The 16541-nt window shown below is 37.9% G+C and overlaps 1 protein-coding gene across 1 annotated transcript in view; it reads right to left on the minus strand.

Moving 5' to 3' along the window:
- The window catches only part of KCNMB2 (potassium calcium-activated channel subfamily M regulatory beta subunit 2), a 307675-nt gene extending 294358 nt beyond the window's left edge, over nt 1-13317 (minus strand). The window contains exon 1 of the mRNA XM_025375855.1: nt 12842-13317. The gene's annotated coding sequence lies outside the window, so the exon portion shown is untranslated. The remainder of the gene's footprint in view (nt 1-12841) is intronic.
- Nucleotides 13318-16541: the final 3224 nt, after the last annotated feature.

Below are 16541 nucleotides of genomic sequence, written 5' to 3' on the forward strand. Positions count from 1 at the left end.
ACCTCGTCTCTACTAAAAAAAAAAAAAAAAAAAAAAAAAAAAAAAAGTGCTGGGCGTGGTGGTGTGTGCCTGTAAATCTGTAATCCCAGCTACTCGGTAGGTTGAGACAGGAGAATCGCTTGAACTCGAGAGGCAGAGATTGCAGTGAGCCACGACTGTGCCATTGCGCTCCAGCCTGGACAACAGAGTGAGACTGCATCTCAAGAAAAAAAAAAAAAAAAAAAAAAGAAAAAGGAAGAGGCAAGGTAAGCCCTGAGGCAGATTGAGTTTCCCTTCTTTTCTCTCTTCTCTCTATTTCAGAGTCTCTCTAATTCTTCTCTCTCTTCATGCTAATAAGAATAGCATTACTATGTTCATTTATATATTCAGTGGACAAGATGTGTAAAGTGGATGTAAAGCATAGTATACACAATATTTTAAAGAAAAACATACTAAAATGTAGAGAACCACCAAGTATAATGAAATTTCCATTTTGTCAGTGAAAATGAAATATTTGCCATTTCATGTTGCTCAACTTTTTATAAGATACCTCTACTTATACTGACCAAAATTCTATAAAGTAAGTGACATAATCTCACTTAATAAGGGAACTCAATTATTTGCCCAAGGACATGCACTAGATGGATTTTGAACTCAGGTCAACTTTCTTTCCATTCATCAATTCATCTTTTCATAAAACATAGTTCCTGTCTTCAATTTTGTGAGTAGAAGTGAAAAAGGAAAACTTATTTATACATGTAATTATGTGACAAGTAAGTACCAAAAGGTAAAATCTGCTGAAGGAGTTCAAAGATTGGAGAGGCTCCTTCTAGCTTGGAGTGAAAGGAATAGAAAAGGAAGAGGAAAAATGGGAAAGGATTAAGGGGAGGCTTCATTTAAGAGGAACCATTGAGAACTGGTCGATTTTGACAGGTGAAAATGAGAGGGGAAAGAGACCTTTTCTGGAGGTTTGAAATGCATGAGGCTCATGGACAGAGGTATAAAGACATGACAGGCATGTTTGAGATATGGCAAGTAGTATAGTTTAGTTGTAACAGAGTGAGAGAAGGGAGGTAAGGATTGGGCTAGAAATTTATCTGGCCATCAGAAATTGGAGGGTCTTGACATCTAGTCCTAGGAGACTTGATTTGCTTGGTTAAGTGAGAGCCAATGGCTGTGATGAAGGAAGTTCCATGCTTGAGGTCATGCTTTGAAACTACTCATTTGGATGATCTATGTAGAAGAAACCTAGGGCAGAAAGAGATTGGAACATTTTTTCCCAAAATGTATAATATATACTAGATCTATCTATAGTATTTGATAAATTTCCAGGCCTTACACAAAAAGATTCTGATTAAATATGGGCCACATGAATTGATTTCTACAAAGCTCCCCAGATAATTCTTGTGCAGGTGATTCAATAACTACCACTTTGAAAAATGTGAGAGTAGAGTTGAGGAGGTTATTTAGCAAACTATCTTAATAACCAAAGTGTGCCAGTAAAGGGACTTTATTTGTCCATGAAGAGAAAAGGCACAGAAACAAAAGATATTTTGAAGGAAAAATCAGTAGGTCAATTAGGTATATCATTGGAAGAGGATTCAAAGACAATTATTGGCTTTAATAGCTGGAAGATTTGTGGTACAATGAATAGAAACATGAGACTGTATAGATTTATTAGGTCTGATAAGCGTTTAATTTTGCCAAGTGAATTTTGAAGTCTAAAAATGGCAGCAGCAGGGAAATGTCAACATAGGTAGTAGGCAACATAGGACTTGGGTTAGAAGAGCAAGGTTGCAGCTGGAAAGATGGCTTGGGTTTTAAGTGTGGATGGATGATATTTGCAATTACTGAAAAAAGCTCTAAAGAGTAAGAGAAGATAAAGAATCCAGGAAAGGAGAAAAGATAAAAAGAACTATAAAGTAGGAGAGAACCTGGGAAGTTAAATAGTTAAACATAATTCAAGTCAAATAAAGAGAGGATTTGAAGAATATACATACATGCATACATACATACACATATACATATATACACACACACACACTTACACATACACACACACACGTAATTTTAAAATGTTTTTTGATGAAAGGGAACTCTAGTCCTTTTCCAATGTTCCATAATCTCACCATCTATCCAGTTGTTTAAGCCAGAAATATAGAGTTATCCTTGACATTGTCTCTCTCTCTACCCACCTCTCAAATTTAGTCTATGAGCAACTCTATGAAGTGATTTTCTGTCTTAGTTCATTTTATGCTGCTATAACAGAACACCTGAGACTCAGTAATTTATACAGAACAGAGATTTATTTCTTACACACCTGGAGGCTGGGAAGTTCAAGGTCAAGGGGCCAGTGGTGGAAAGCGGAAGAGCAACAGAGTGCACACACATAACAGAGAGGTGAAGGAGGAAAAGGGGGCCAAACTCGTCCTTTTATTAGGGACCCACTTCCACAATAACTAACCCACTCCAGCGAAAATGGCACTAATCTATTCTTCAGGGCAGAGCACTCATGACCTACTCACCTAAAGGTCTCACCTTTTAACACTGTTGCATTGGGGGTTAAGTTTCTGTCACATGATCATTGGGAATGTATTCAAATATAGCACTTTACAGACACATATTTTTCTGACTGTCTTTCCGCCATTTCACTGCTGCCTGGGCTAGGCTAGCATCGTCTGGATTACTACAATAGCCTTTCATCTGGCTTCTTGGCATCCACTTTTGTTCTTCTCCATTTTGATCACAACATTGCAGTCATAGATACCTTTGGAAAGTGCAACTACCTTGTCAGCCCCCTGCCTGATACCTTGGATGGCTTTCCATTGCTCTTAGAATGATGAGCAAACTCATTAATGTGACCTGTAAGGTCTTACCTAGCATGGCTCTTTTCTACCTTTTAGCCTTATTTCCAAATACATGCTGCTGACCCTTGCTCTCCAGACACATTGACACTCTGTCAGGGCATGGTCCCCAATTACTCCCTGTAATAGGCTATAATTTAAAGGGTAGTAGGATGGAGAATGAGTTTTTAAAATGTGTAGACACCTTAGGACGTTCATAGCTTGAGGTGACGTAAATAGCTTCCTTTTTATCTTGTTTATTAATTTTCTTATTACTTCTCACTAGGATGTAAGCTGCAATGAACATACTAAATACCACCATGTGCCTGAAATCAAAATTACAACTTTATATGCTTATATGAAAAAAGACAGCTTTCTTCATATAGGCATGTAAATCAGAGCACATTTGTTTTCTTTATACCATTTATTTTTCACTTTCAGTTCAGCAAACACTAAATCCACTTGTCAGTGGGGAAATAGACCCAGAAGATTGAGAAGCAGATTGTTACAGACATTCTCTAGCCAGTTTTCTTTGTACCAGTTCTATTGTTATGTTTTCTATACCTACAAAAATTTTCTCATATTTGGGTATATGTTATCTAAACTTTCCTTCTCCTTTATACATAAACTTTATTTCTCTCTCTCAACTTTTCTTTTGATTCATTCCAACAGAGAAATGATTCCTGTGCTGTTCTATTTTTATGTTTTCAAAGCAAACAGTTACCTTGAGTTATCTACACAGAGAGCCTCACATGGCTGTTCCCAAGCACCACACAGGACCAAATAAAACCACCATGAAGCAAAGTTAAACCAGTGAATGATCACCTTCACAGAGAGGGAGAAATGGGACTAATCCTGTTAAAACGTGATTAAAATGTGGCCTCTAAAGTTAGGTATTATTTTCTTCTGGATGTCAGGTTTTTTTTCCCCTTCTTCTAATTTCCTCATTTGAAATATAGTAGGAAACAAACAAACAATCCAGAGACAACCAATAGTTCCAGCATTTCTACAGAAATAGAATCCTTCTGTAGGAGTTCAATTTCATGGACTATACGTTCTTCATGTAGTCTGAAATTTTCAGATGCTTATGCAGAACCAAACTGAAGACATTCAAGAATTATCTCATGAGCAAGATTTACCAACTGCTTCTCTATCCTTCTCATAAAGTGCCTTATGCAGCATGTCCGGAATGATTCTCTGCATCTGATGCAAAGCAAGAAAGATTCTAGATTTGCATTTGAATTGCTGGCTATTTTTAACTTTCTCAGAGTTTTACTTTGAGAGATATTTTACCTTTGTGGATGAGTTATGGAGTCAGGTGCTTGACCTTTACCAGCTTTCCAGTGAAAAATCCAATGAAGAAAAGACTTCAAATGTCTTACAAAACCAAACTCATTATTTATGAAGTCCTGAACTATGTCAGTGACGTTCCCAGACACACAGAGTGTAGTAAGGGCTTTATTTCAAGAAATTTCCAAATTGAATCCTCCTTAGTAAGAATCCTATGTGGACTAATTTTGTAAATGATTTCCAATCATAGAAATGCCTGTGAGTGACAGGATTCCACAAACAAACAGACAACATCAGAACTCATACACTGCTCTTTCCTTCCCCTTCTATAATCTCCTTCCCCTTCTATAAGTGCCCTCTCTACACCACGGTGTGCAAAGGGGATTCTGTGGAATTAAAACTTGTGTGGTTTCTGGAACCCTAAATCCCCAGTCAAGCAGCCTGGTAAATAAAGATAAGACATTTTCTTGATTTCCCTAACATGGCTTTACCTTAGGGGATAGGGTGAGGAGGAGGACATATATTAATCAAGAAATTGTTTTTAAAAAACCTATGGTATATTTTTAATATAGTTCTAGTCATCTGAGATTTATAAAAACATCGTTGCTGCTTTCAATGAGTTTGCAACCTAATTATCTGGCTAAAAATTAGACTTTAAAATTTTAGTTGCATATTTTACTACTTGCCTGTGTTTTTGTTCATCAGCTAGATTTGTTGAAAACTGAAAATGAGCTCTCATGTCCAGAATCTTTTGGAGTTTTAATTTTGCACTCAGGAAAACACCAAGATGACAAGGAATCTACATGTGGGATTCAGCTGACATTTTCCCTATTTAGTATAAAGCTGGCAAATGTAAGCCAAAGCCCTCCTGTCCAGTATTATAAGTATCTTCTCTTTCTTTCCTAAAGAGTCAGCAAACTTGACATTTGACTGCTGATTCATTTTCTCCCCTTCCCAGAGCTGAAATACTCACCCAGGCTCATCTGTCACCCTGGCTTTGATGAGGAGGGGGTTTAGGCATTTGCTGTCTGGGCTGTCAAACTCAAAGTCAGCTTCGAATGGAAGTTCCCACCATGTGCTTTAGAAAAATAGGGTAGTGGCTGTGGGCAGACAGCAGAGAGGAAGGAAGGGAGAAACAGTCAAAAAGAGCATTTGATGTGGGCCTGGGAATATAAAGAGAAGAGGTGAGAGAACAGGTGAATGAGAGGTTAGTGAGCCCATGGCAGATCCAGGGCTTAATTATTATAAAATAATTCCCTGCAGTACTGTATTTCTGTGGTGTATGATTTTTTTTTGACCATGTGGGCATTTACCCTTTTTAGGTCAAACTGGACACTAAGAAATCTACTATAGATATGATTGATTTGTTCTTTCAAGAAACACTTATTGAGCGTTAACTACTGCCGTGAACTCTGCTAGGCACTGAAAGTACTGTGATGATGATGACCTAGTCCTTAACCTTTCAGAGACTTACAGTTTAAGGAGGGGTGGAAGGAGGCAGATAAGTGAACCAAAGATCATAGCAAAGTGTAATAAAGGCCATGCACAGAGTATTCTTGCAACAAAAAGGAGCAACATATTGTGAAGATTAAGAAAAAAAATCAAATCTTAAAAATCTGTGACATTTTTATGACAGTGACACATACACACTTTTGGAGAGAGATATTAGTGTTGGGACCAGTTGCACTTACAGAGGAAGACTTGAGAAATTACAAAATGTTAAGGAAAACATCCCCCAAAATTCAACCATTAGTTACCAAGTTTCAGGAATCAGAAATTTGAGAAGTTATTTGGTGCAGAATGAAGCTCAGAATTGACCAAAGAAAAGTTTAACCTATGTAGTAGACCAGGATTTGAAAGTTTTCAAATAGCTTAATTGGAGGTAGTGATTTTTTTTGAGTGATTAAATGAAACACCCTTTGGATTCAAAAATTCATGCTAAATCTAGAGTAACTGATGAGGCTAATTGCCAATTTCACGCACATTGTGCACTGAAGTCATTTGTATGATCGTGCATTCACCTGGTCAGTTTCTCAGGGTTTCTGTCAGTGCAGCCACAGAGTGAAGACACTGGACATGTTGAAGTTGAAGCCTGACAATGCCAACGGAAGGCACTGGGTTGAAGTTCTGTCCCAGGTATGTGAATTATAAAATTAGGTTTGGTATCTCAGAGAGGCAGACATTTTCTTTGATTTTTCCAGAATTGCTTCTTTCATTTTGGGTCTAATAAGAAATGAGCAAATGTCATACATTTCAGGAAAATTGGTTTCTGGTTCTGGTCAAATGACTCTTAAATGACATCCATTGAATGAATTTGGAGACATGAAATACCAAGAAGTAAAAACTAAAGGAGATTTTTAAACCAAATCTCGCAGTATTATAATAAACACAATTCAACTTGATAGTTTCATCTTCGATCATAATAGTTTCATACAAATGGGTCAAGGCATTATGCACTAATTTGTGCCAAGCATGGTGCTGATACCTGGGCACAGGTTATTTCATTTAATCCTTGTGACCCCATGAGTAATATACCATTACTACCTACATTCCTGCTGAGGAAAGGGAGACTCAGGCAAGATGCAGAATTGGGATTCAAAGGAAGATATTCAGGGCTGTGAAACTGGTTTTCTAATACTCCATGATACGGCGTGTCTAGAGAGGGCCTTCTTAATTTGTTAGTTTGCATTCATTCAAATTGTTTCCTGAGAGTTTGAGTGTACTTCCTTTAGGGAAAGAGCACATGAGACACCTGCATTGTTCAAATATGAAAGAGGATTCTATTCTTTAGATTCTTCCTTTAAAAAAAATCTCCCTAATCACTGGTAGCATTCAGTCATCAAATACATTAAAGACGGTTAATCTAACATTCTATTTATCAGGAGTCTTTACAGCTGAATAGAGACTAAATTTTGATAGCACAGTAGCTCTTTGACCTTGAGCAATTTGATTAACTTTCCTACTTCTGAGTTTTCTTATCTGTTCAATGGAAGGTATAATATCTACTGCTGAGGTATGCTGTGAAGATTAAATAACAATAATAATAAGATAACTATTACTTTTCGAGCTTCTCCTCTGAGCCAGTTACTCTAATGGGAAAGTGGTATATATTATGACATTTAATCTTCAACCCAACCAGGTAGTTATTACCGTCACCAATTACCACTGAGGAAACTGAGGCTCAGTAAGATTTAAGAAACTTGCTCAACATCATGTAGCTATTGTTATATTTAAAGTTTTGGTGCTGCAAAAGGAATAGCACTCGAATGTAAAATTTTCTTTTTAATTCTCAGCAAGGCAAGTTACTTCTATAGAAGGGTGCACCCTTACAGATGGAGCAATGGTGAGCGCACACTTGGACAAGGGAGGGGAACGACACGTGGCCCCTGCTGCTGTGTCGTTCCCCTATTGGCTAGGGTTAGACTGCACAGGATAAACTAATTCCGATTGGCTAATTTAAAGAGAATGACAGGGTGAGTGCTTCCGCGGGAGTCAGGTAAGAGCAGGTAGCAGGCAATCTGAATGAGTTAGGGTGGAGCAGGTGATCAGAATGAGTCAGGGTGGAGTAGGTAATCAAAAAAGGTTGCTTTACGAGGAAGTTAAGTTTAAAAGTAGAAGGCAAAGAATTGAACATACTGATATTAATTCTTTGAAAAGAAATTTAGAACCCATATCTAACAACGTGAAGTGAGACTCAAACCAAGTTTATCTTGTCTTAATACTTGTATTTATCTCCGATGCTGCATCCTTTTCACATCACACAACCTCTTGACACTATAAAACATTCTAGAAATATTGGACATTATTATTTACATCCAATTTGTACAATAAGATTATTGTATTATATTTTAATTGATTGAAAAAAATGTATAAATGGTAGAGAAGTCACTGTTTAATAGACCATGAGATTGTACAATGCTGATTTTGAAAGTGTAAATGAACAGTACGATTATTGATTAGTATTAATTGATTCCTATTGCTGCACAGGCTACTGGGGCTTGTACTCTTAGGAAGCCATACTGACCCCAATCATCCCTTCCAACTTGATTTTACCATTCCTTTCCTTATCACCAGGGAAGAGCAAAGAAAATATAGGACATGTCAACATTTACAGTCATTTGTATAGGAGATCTGTGAAAATGTCCTTTTTGAAATAGAAGTCATCTTTTGGATAAGATCAAATTCAGACAAATTGAATTTTCATTTGCTTTGACATGGATTGGAATCAGTGATGTGATTTTTCCCCCCTCCTGTGCAGGGAGGGGAAAGAAAACCATCTTAATGAATTTCCTTAACTTTCTTGAAGGTGCTCAGTATTTTTCTCTTTGGAAAAAGCAACAGAATGTTATGACACTCAAGTTGAGAGCTCTGACTCTCAAGTTGAAAAACTTATACTTGGAATCTAATGCTACTAATGGATTTTGATGAAGGAAAACATTTAATTCCTACATTGAACAACTTGTTCATTCATTTGACAATTGCTCATTAAGTGCCTACTGCATAAGAGGCCCTATTCTAAGTGCTATGAATACTTCAGAAGGCAAATAAAAATTTCTGCTTTCATAGAGTTTACAATTGAGGAAAGGGAGATAGACATTAAAATCTTAGCATGTAATGTCCTGGGGATAATATGGTATGCTGCAGAGAAAAAGAAAGCATTGTCTGGGAATAAGAAGTATGCAAAGGGTTGTGATTTGAAAGGTGTTTTCAGGGAAGTTTTCTGACATTCAGCAGAGACCTGAAAAAAAAGTAAAGAACTGAGTCAAGTGACTATGCAGGGGAAGAATTCTTTAGGCAGCAGGCAGAGCAAGTCAAAGGCTCTGAGGTTTGAGAGTGCTTGGTGGATTTGAGCCCTAGCCCAGGAGGCCAGCATGGTGGCAGTGGAATGGGAAAGAGTGGTAGCAGAAGGGTACAGGGAGGAACCAGATTATTCCAGGGCACACGGGCCACTGTAAGACCTTGGCTTCTATCTGCAGTCATACAGAAAGACATTGGAGGCTTTTGAGCAGAAGGTATGACTTAACTTCAATATTGAAATGACCACCGGTGTTGGGTAGAGAATAGAACATGTGGGTGGGAGAAGGGAGGCAGAAGTAAGAGACCAACTGTGAAAAATACGTAATAATGTGAGAGTTGGTAGTGACTTGCCCAGAGTGGCAGCAGTGGAAATGATAAGAAACAATTAAAGCTAGGCATAGTTTGAAGGTAGAGGCACTAGGATTTCCTGTGATGTGCAAAAGAAAGAGAGGATCACCGAGGACTCCAAGGTTTTTCTGAGCAAGTGCAATGGTGAAGTTCCCATTTACCCAGATGGAGAAAAATATAGAAGGAGGACATTTTGTGCAATTCAGAAATTTGATTTTGAGCATATCCTGTGTGAGATGCCTGTAAGACATTTAAGTGGAAATGTTATATAGGTAGTTGGATATGTAAGTATGGAAGTTAGAGGAAAAGTCAAGGTTAGAGATTAGCATTTGTGAGCTCTCTGTATATGGGAAGTTTCTGAGGGCTTGATAGTAGATTGAACTCATTTAGGGCTTAAGTATAGATAAAGAAGAAATTTACAGTTGATCCATGGAACACTCCAACATTTAAAGATTTAGGAAATAATGAGGAACCAGCAGGAGATTGAAAAAGTCTCCATTTACAAAATAGGGAGACATCTCAGATACACACACACACTCAACACATACACACACACTCTCTCTCTCTTTCCTTTTATTTCAGAAACCTGAGTTAAGAGGTAGGAGTCAGTCCCTGAAAAAGGACAATGTTGTTTTTCATGAAGTACCAAGAAACCTAAGGATGAAGAGGATTTGACAATGGAATGGCATCTTTAATCAGTTGTGCTTAGACAAGCAAATGACTTTGGAATTTGAGGTGAAGACATAGTACATGATATGCAGGAGGATCATGGGCAAAGATGGCAACAGGAGCTAGAAATAAACTTTTATGACATGCCTTCTTGCTATTGATATAATAGATGCTCTTTGAAAAAAATATAGCAACCGTGCAAATGAATGAAGAGAATAAAATGCACCAATTCCACCTCACTGAGATAACTGCTGCTAACATTTTGATGCATTTTTTTCTAGTTTTTTTCACACACACATATGCATTAACAAAATTATATATACATTCTTGCAGTCTGCTTTTTTATTTGATATAATAGCAGAAATTTATCTTTGGAAGATTTATTTTTAATTATATTTTGATGAGAAGGAGAGATGATCCAAGGGAAGATTGTGTTAGTTTGAGAAATATCTGGTCCAATATCTTCCAATAAAGCAGGATGATGACTGTCTGTGTATATGAGAGAGACAGAGAACAAGGACAACTTCGGATTCTAAGTGTCTTGGTGACGATACGATGGCTGTGTTATCCATGGGGACTGAGGAAACAGGACTGACTAAAGCTGTGCTTATTTTTTATATCAAGGGGGATTGCAGACTTGCTTTTTGCATAGCTGGAGAATTGTTTGTTTTTTATTACTAGATGTAGCAGAAGCTGAAAGAAAAAGACATCTCAAAATGTTTTGGCTGATATCTACCAATGTAAACAGGCAATGAAATTAATTTGTGATACAAAGTAGATTGTTTTGACTAAATTACTTGGTTTGGCTTTCCTCACAGCTTACAAAGAGGAAAAACAAGCACCATATCTCCTCTATATTTTTCATGTTGTGGGCGTTCAGTCCAGACACATATATCATCAAGAATTAATACGGAAACTTTTTCCTCATCAATGTGTGAAAATTGTAAAAATTCATTTTAGTTTATCAGTAAAGTGTTGTGAGCATAACCACAGCAAAATAATTTCTCCTGTTGACAACTTTCATGGCACGAATTGCCTCCAAAGTAAATACTTGATGCAATTAGATTCAGAAGATATTGGTAAGACTAGAGGCAGTGAAAGTCCTTTTACCCTGAATGAAATTAATGAAAATAATAGAAATAATATCGATTTTTAAACCTCTAACAACAGTAAGTAAAATGTATGTGTGTATTTTTGTTTGTGTATTTTGAGCTCTCTCTTTCTATACATGCATTCTTGACTGGTGAGGTCAATTGGCTGGAGAAGGGACTTTACAAGGTCAAGGGCACACATTCCACTGGCCACATAGAAGCAGAAAACGATGTCATAGCTATCAAATGCACCAAGAATTCCATACAGTCATTTCATGGACATGTGGTCTGGTCACGTAAAGACCAGCCAAGAGTGTTCGGCTGGTTCAGTAAAATCCACCACACTGTTAGGAAAAACAAACAGGAAACTTTAACATAGATGCCATCTACTATGGGGCAATGATTTCAACTTTGTATGTGGATTACAGTATATATACAGAAGCTCACAAATACACAAACTCAACTGCATCAGAGAAGAGCAAAAGCCCTACTTATCCTTAATTGCAGTATTTAACTGAAAACAAACATACTCTAATTGTCTTACACTTTTATTTCTAGTTAATTCTGCATTAGTATGGAAGTTTTAGATGCATTTGAAGAATATTGCATTCTTTTATAAATTTATAATTATTTCATGTATCTGCCATTCGTTATAACCAATCTATGCCTCAGAATACAGAGTTTTTCAGAATATAAAGCAACATCTTTACAGCTCAGAGTTTGTGAAGTCCACTGGGGAAACAACACAACAGCACTGGGAAATTCACTTACTATGTTCCTGCCACTTCACATTGAGGGTCATATGCAATGACAAAGACTGAAATTTGCACCATAGATCAAGTTGAGAAAACACTGGTTTCTGATCATTGTACTTTTGCCTTAGAAATCTCAGCTTGTGATTTCCTGACATTTCCTTTTCTGATTGTGCTATACCGATCCCATATAAAGTACAAAGCAGTATAGTAAGTTCCTTTGTAAATCTACCCATTATCCACTGGACTTTGGAACCCAACTGCCCCTCTCATCTTTGAAGGAGAATTGTGTTTTTATGCTGTTCATTTGAAAAACAAAACAAAACAAGTAGGTAAAATGTCAAGTCCATAACCTCTAACAAATCACCATTTCCATCTGCAGCCCCGGCAGTTGTTGAAAAGCAAGAGCAGGAACCGAGAGAAAGCCCCTTCTTTTAGTCGAAAACTCTTGCTCTGCTTAGCAAAATCATGAACGCAAACAGTGTGGGTCAGCCTTTCAACATGCAAAACGGACGAAGGTACCCAATTTTCTTTTATAATAGATTACATAGGAAGTAGTTCTTTGTCAGGGAAATTTGTCCTAATCTTCCAATTTCCCCTTTGAAAAAATCAGACTCTGACCATCAAAACACATTGACTGTAGAAATAAAATATTTATCTAACAGGTTTCAAACCTTAAGGACCGCTTCCTCTTTATTTTTCTTGGACCTTTATGCCTTCCACCCACCAAAGTCTTCACTCAGCCCTACCAATAGCCCAGCTGGCACCACAGATAAGAGGCAAAGTGTTTCCTTCGTGACCTCTAAACATTCTACTCCACAGGAAAAGCAGAGTGGAATGTACACTCAGCAGGCTATAAGCCTGGTGCCACTTTGTCCTGGAGGCATTTCTGCCATAAAACATAATACTAGCCACTGTGTTTTGCTCTAAGCAGACCATCTCCCACTCCCCTCTCCCTCCTCTTCCTGCTTCTCACTCCGCACCTGGCTGCAATTCACGATCCGCACGCCACAGAGCAAACAAAAAAGCATGAAACAGCAACAGATTCCTTTGTTTTACATGCAAATCCTACCTCCGGTAGTTGTCACATCTTCCTCAAAAGCCACGCTTAATTTTTAATGACAGCGATCCAGTGCAGTCCTCCAAATAGCCACCGGTAATCATCATTACCTCTTGTGCCTAAAGCCTTTGTGGACCATTAATGTCACAACCCTTTCTAACTCATAGCTTTAATTCTCCCTGCTCAAAATGTCTGAAAGAGTTTGGAAGGACAATAGGAGTGACAGGCACGCTAGACAGCCATGCTTGAAATTAGTTATCTGGAGCTCCGTTAAAGCTGCTTCATACTGTTTTAAAGCGTGCAGGAGGTAGGATTTATTAGCCTATGATAGGCATGCTGTTTCTGTTTTTATTAAATACTGTAATAGGCTGTCTGTTAGCAATGCTGTGATAGGTCCAACATCACTTCCCCACTGCTTTCGAATTCTCATATTAAAAAGGGAGAGAGGGCTCACAGTCTTCCTTCCCAGACCGACATCGCCCTGCACTGGATCAGATTTCCAAATCCTCCTCAACTATAGGAGAGACAGCCAAATAGGTATATTCGATTCGGAAAGTGAACTTGGTAGTAAACAATCTAGGATTCTCCAAACAATTCTCTTACTCCCAGTAAGGGATACCTGCTCTTCCCAGTTACAAAAATAAGTATTCTCTGGAGTTAGGTATGAGAATCAATCCAAAGAGGAAAAGTTCTCATTATTACTGAGGTATGACTTAAGGTACACATGTACACAAAATCTCAAATTATAGATCAACTGGACTGAATGGATCATTTAGTGCACAAAGTGTTTATTTTATGCTGACTCGCAAAGCTTTGTGTTTCAGACCGAAGCAATCACATGTCAGGCACAATTGTCAAACGGAGAGAATGAATGGTGGACGGAAAGAATGGGAATGTGTACACTGTCATGCTCCACTTTGGACAGTCATGATCATGGAAGATAGAAGAGGGATTTCTTAACATTGGTCAAAGAAGAGGGTATTAGTCTGCTGGAAGTGCTACTCTGAAAAGTTAAGTATCTTTGCAAGTAAGGAAGCAGAGAAAGTTCTTAGTAGCTCAAGTAACATTTTATCCTCCAACTACCCAACTTATTCATTATCTTCTGCATTTCCTTTCTTCCTTCTACCCCAGGAGCAATAGTTTTGTAGTAGTTACTACGGAAACTAGATGGTCTGCTCCAGGGAAGGGGTTAAAGAGAGCAGCAGATGTAATATGGACAGATGTGTATTATACTGGCCTATAGAACTAAAAATGAGTAGTAATTAACAAACAAAAACTGCTACAAACTACTACAACAAAATTTTGGAGAGAATGATTATAAATCACCACTATTTAATTACTGGTAGTTTTGTAATCTAGAAATGCTCTAATGATCAGGTCATAGCATCCATTATTTTATTAATGTAATAACCGAATATCTGAATTGCTCAGATGTCTGATAAAGCAAAGATACTGTTTCCTCCACTCCTTTGTCCCTCCCTCCCTCCCTCCCTCTCTGTCTCTCTCTCTCTCTTTCTTTCTTTTCTCCCCTTCCTTCCTTCCTTCCTTCCTTCTCTCTTTTTCTCTCTCTCTTTCCCTCTCTCTTTCTCTCTCTCTCTCTTTCCCTCTCTCTTTCTCTCTTTCTCTCTCTCTCTCTCTCTCTCTCTCTCTCTTTCGAGACAGAGGTCCACTATGTTAACCAGGGTGTTCTCGAACCTTTCTTTTTCTAGACTCCTGGTTGTCAGTTTGAATATGCCCTGATGGTGTGTGAATTTTAGCTGTTGCTTGACTGCTCACAGTTTCTTCTCAGGAATGAAATGTGATTTAGAGGAAAAATTTCCTTGTATCACAAACCATAATTACATTTTATTCTGAGTATCTTTTTTAGTGGTTTTCCTGGGACAACCAAAGTCAGAAAATACTTATTGCAACTAAAATTTTAAAAAACACAAAAACAAAAAACAAAAAACTTTGCCCATTTAGTTGGTAGGAAAAAGAGAAAAAGATTTTTTCAAACTTTCAGTTTTCCGAGTAGTAGAAGAAAAAAAATTCTTTCATGTTAAGTGTCCAAGACATTTCACTAGCCTCATGGTCATCCAAGAGGAACTATTTCTCACCAGAGTAATTAAATTTTCACAGTTGTGAGGAGTCCAGGGAATACAAAATTATTTTCTTTAGTACCTCAGCTTCACAGTTCATAATTGGAGTAACTGACACCACTGAAGTGAGGGTATAAAAACTCCGAAAAGAAATTGTTGGAAAACAATGCTTCAAGATTTTATGAAAATCCTGTCTTTTATAGGCAAGCAAATGATCCAAACATTTGTAATAGAAAAATTATTTCAGCGCAAAAGTATTTGCGATATTCTCTTTTAAAAATAATGGGGCTGGGCGTGGTGGCTCATGCCTGTAATCCCAGCATTTTGGGAGGCCGAGGCGGGCAGATCACTTGAGGTCAGGAGTTCAAGATCAGCCTGACCAACATGGAGAAACCCCGTCTCTACTAAACATACAAAAAATTAGCTGGGCTTGGTGGTACATGCCTGTAATTCCAGCTACTCGGGAGGTTGAGGCAGGAGAATTGTTTGAACTCTGGAGGCGGAGGTTGCGATAAGCCGAGATCATGCCATTGCACTCCAGCCTGGGCAACAAGAGCAAAACTCCATCTCAAAAATAAATAAATAAATAAATAATAAAAAAAGGAAAAGTAATATTATAAATTATATATCACAGTTATTTTTTCAAATGTAAGGAAATATTTAAATTATAACCTAAACACCACTATATGATTTAGAGAAAGAAGGGAAGAGAAGAGAAGAGAAGAGAAGAGAAGAGAAGAGAAGAGAAGAGAAGAGAAGAGAAGAGAAGAGAAGAGAAGAGAAAAGAAAGGAATAGGAAAGGAGAGGAGAAGGGAGAAGAGAAAAGGGGAGGGGAAGAAAGCAGAGAGGAGGAATCAGAAAAAATACCCCAGTTGTATACTTCCCTCCAATTTTTATCTGTGGTTAATTCAGAAAACAGTGGCTAAAAATACAAGAGATAAATGAATAAGATTTTGATAATGGGATAAAGCGAGAAGGTGGGCCTGGGGCGGGGATTGTTAGTGATGCTTTCTTGAGGCTCTGTTTCTGGAGGAGCAAAGAAAGTGCCTAACTCGACCCATCTGAGAATAAAGGAGGTTTCTGGAAGGAGCAGTGTTCAGATGGGAATAGGGGTGGAGCATAAGGTGGTTTGTTGAGGTAGTGAAAGAGCAGGAAACGAGGAAGGGAAGCTGAAGGAAGAGAAAGAAGAGAAAAAGGAGAAAAGAGATTTATGAGGAAGGGAGGAAAGAATTTATTGAGGTAGCGTGGTGTTGGAAGAGGAAACAGGTATGAAATAAGGCAGCCTGACTTTGAAACAGTCTGCTAGCCTGTTTACACTTCACTATGATCAAATGAAATGATAGCAACGGCTGTTCTAAGACTGCAGTGATGTGAGTGAAGGGACATAATGTATGAGTAAAGCTCTTTATAAAGAGACGTACTGAAATAAATGTCAGTTATTACAGAGCAGGAAGAAAGAGAGAGATGCATGACTGAAGATGAGGAGAGGGCCACAAAACGAAAAAGAGGAGAAAAGAGATAGGAGGAAAAGGAAGCATGAAAAGAACCTCTCTAGGGGAGGTAGAAGAGAGAAAAATTTCTCCTGTTGAATCATATAAGATACAATCCCTTTCTTTTCTTTTTTTTTTTTTTTT

Source organism: Theropithecus gelada, chromosome 2 (genome assembly GCF_003255815.1).
Source record: "Theropithecus gelada isolate Dixy chromosome 2, Tgel_1.0, whole genome shotgun sequence".
In the NCBI taxonomy this organism is placed as follows: Eukaryota; Metazoa; Chordata; class Mammalia; order Primates; family Cercopithecidae; genus Theropithecus; species Theropithecus gelada.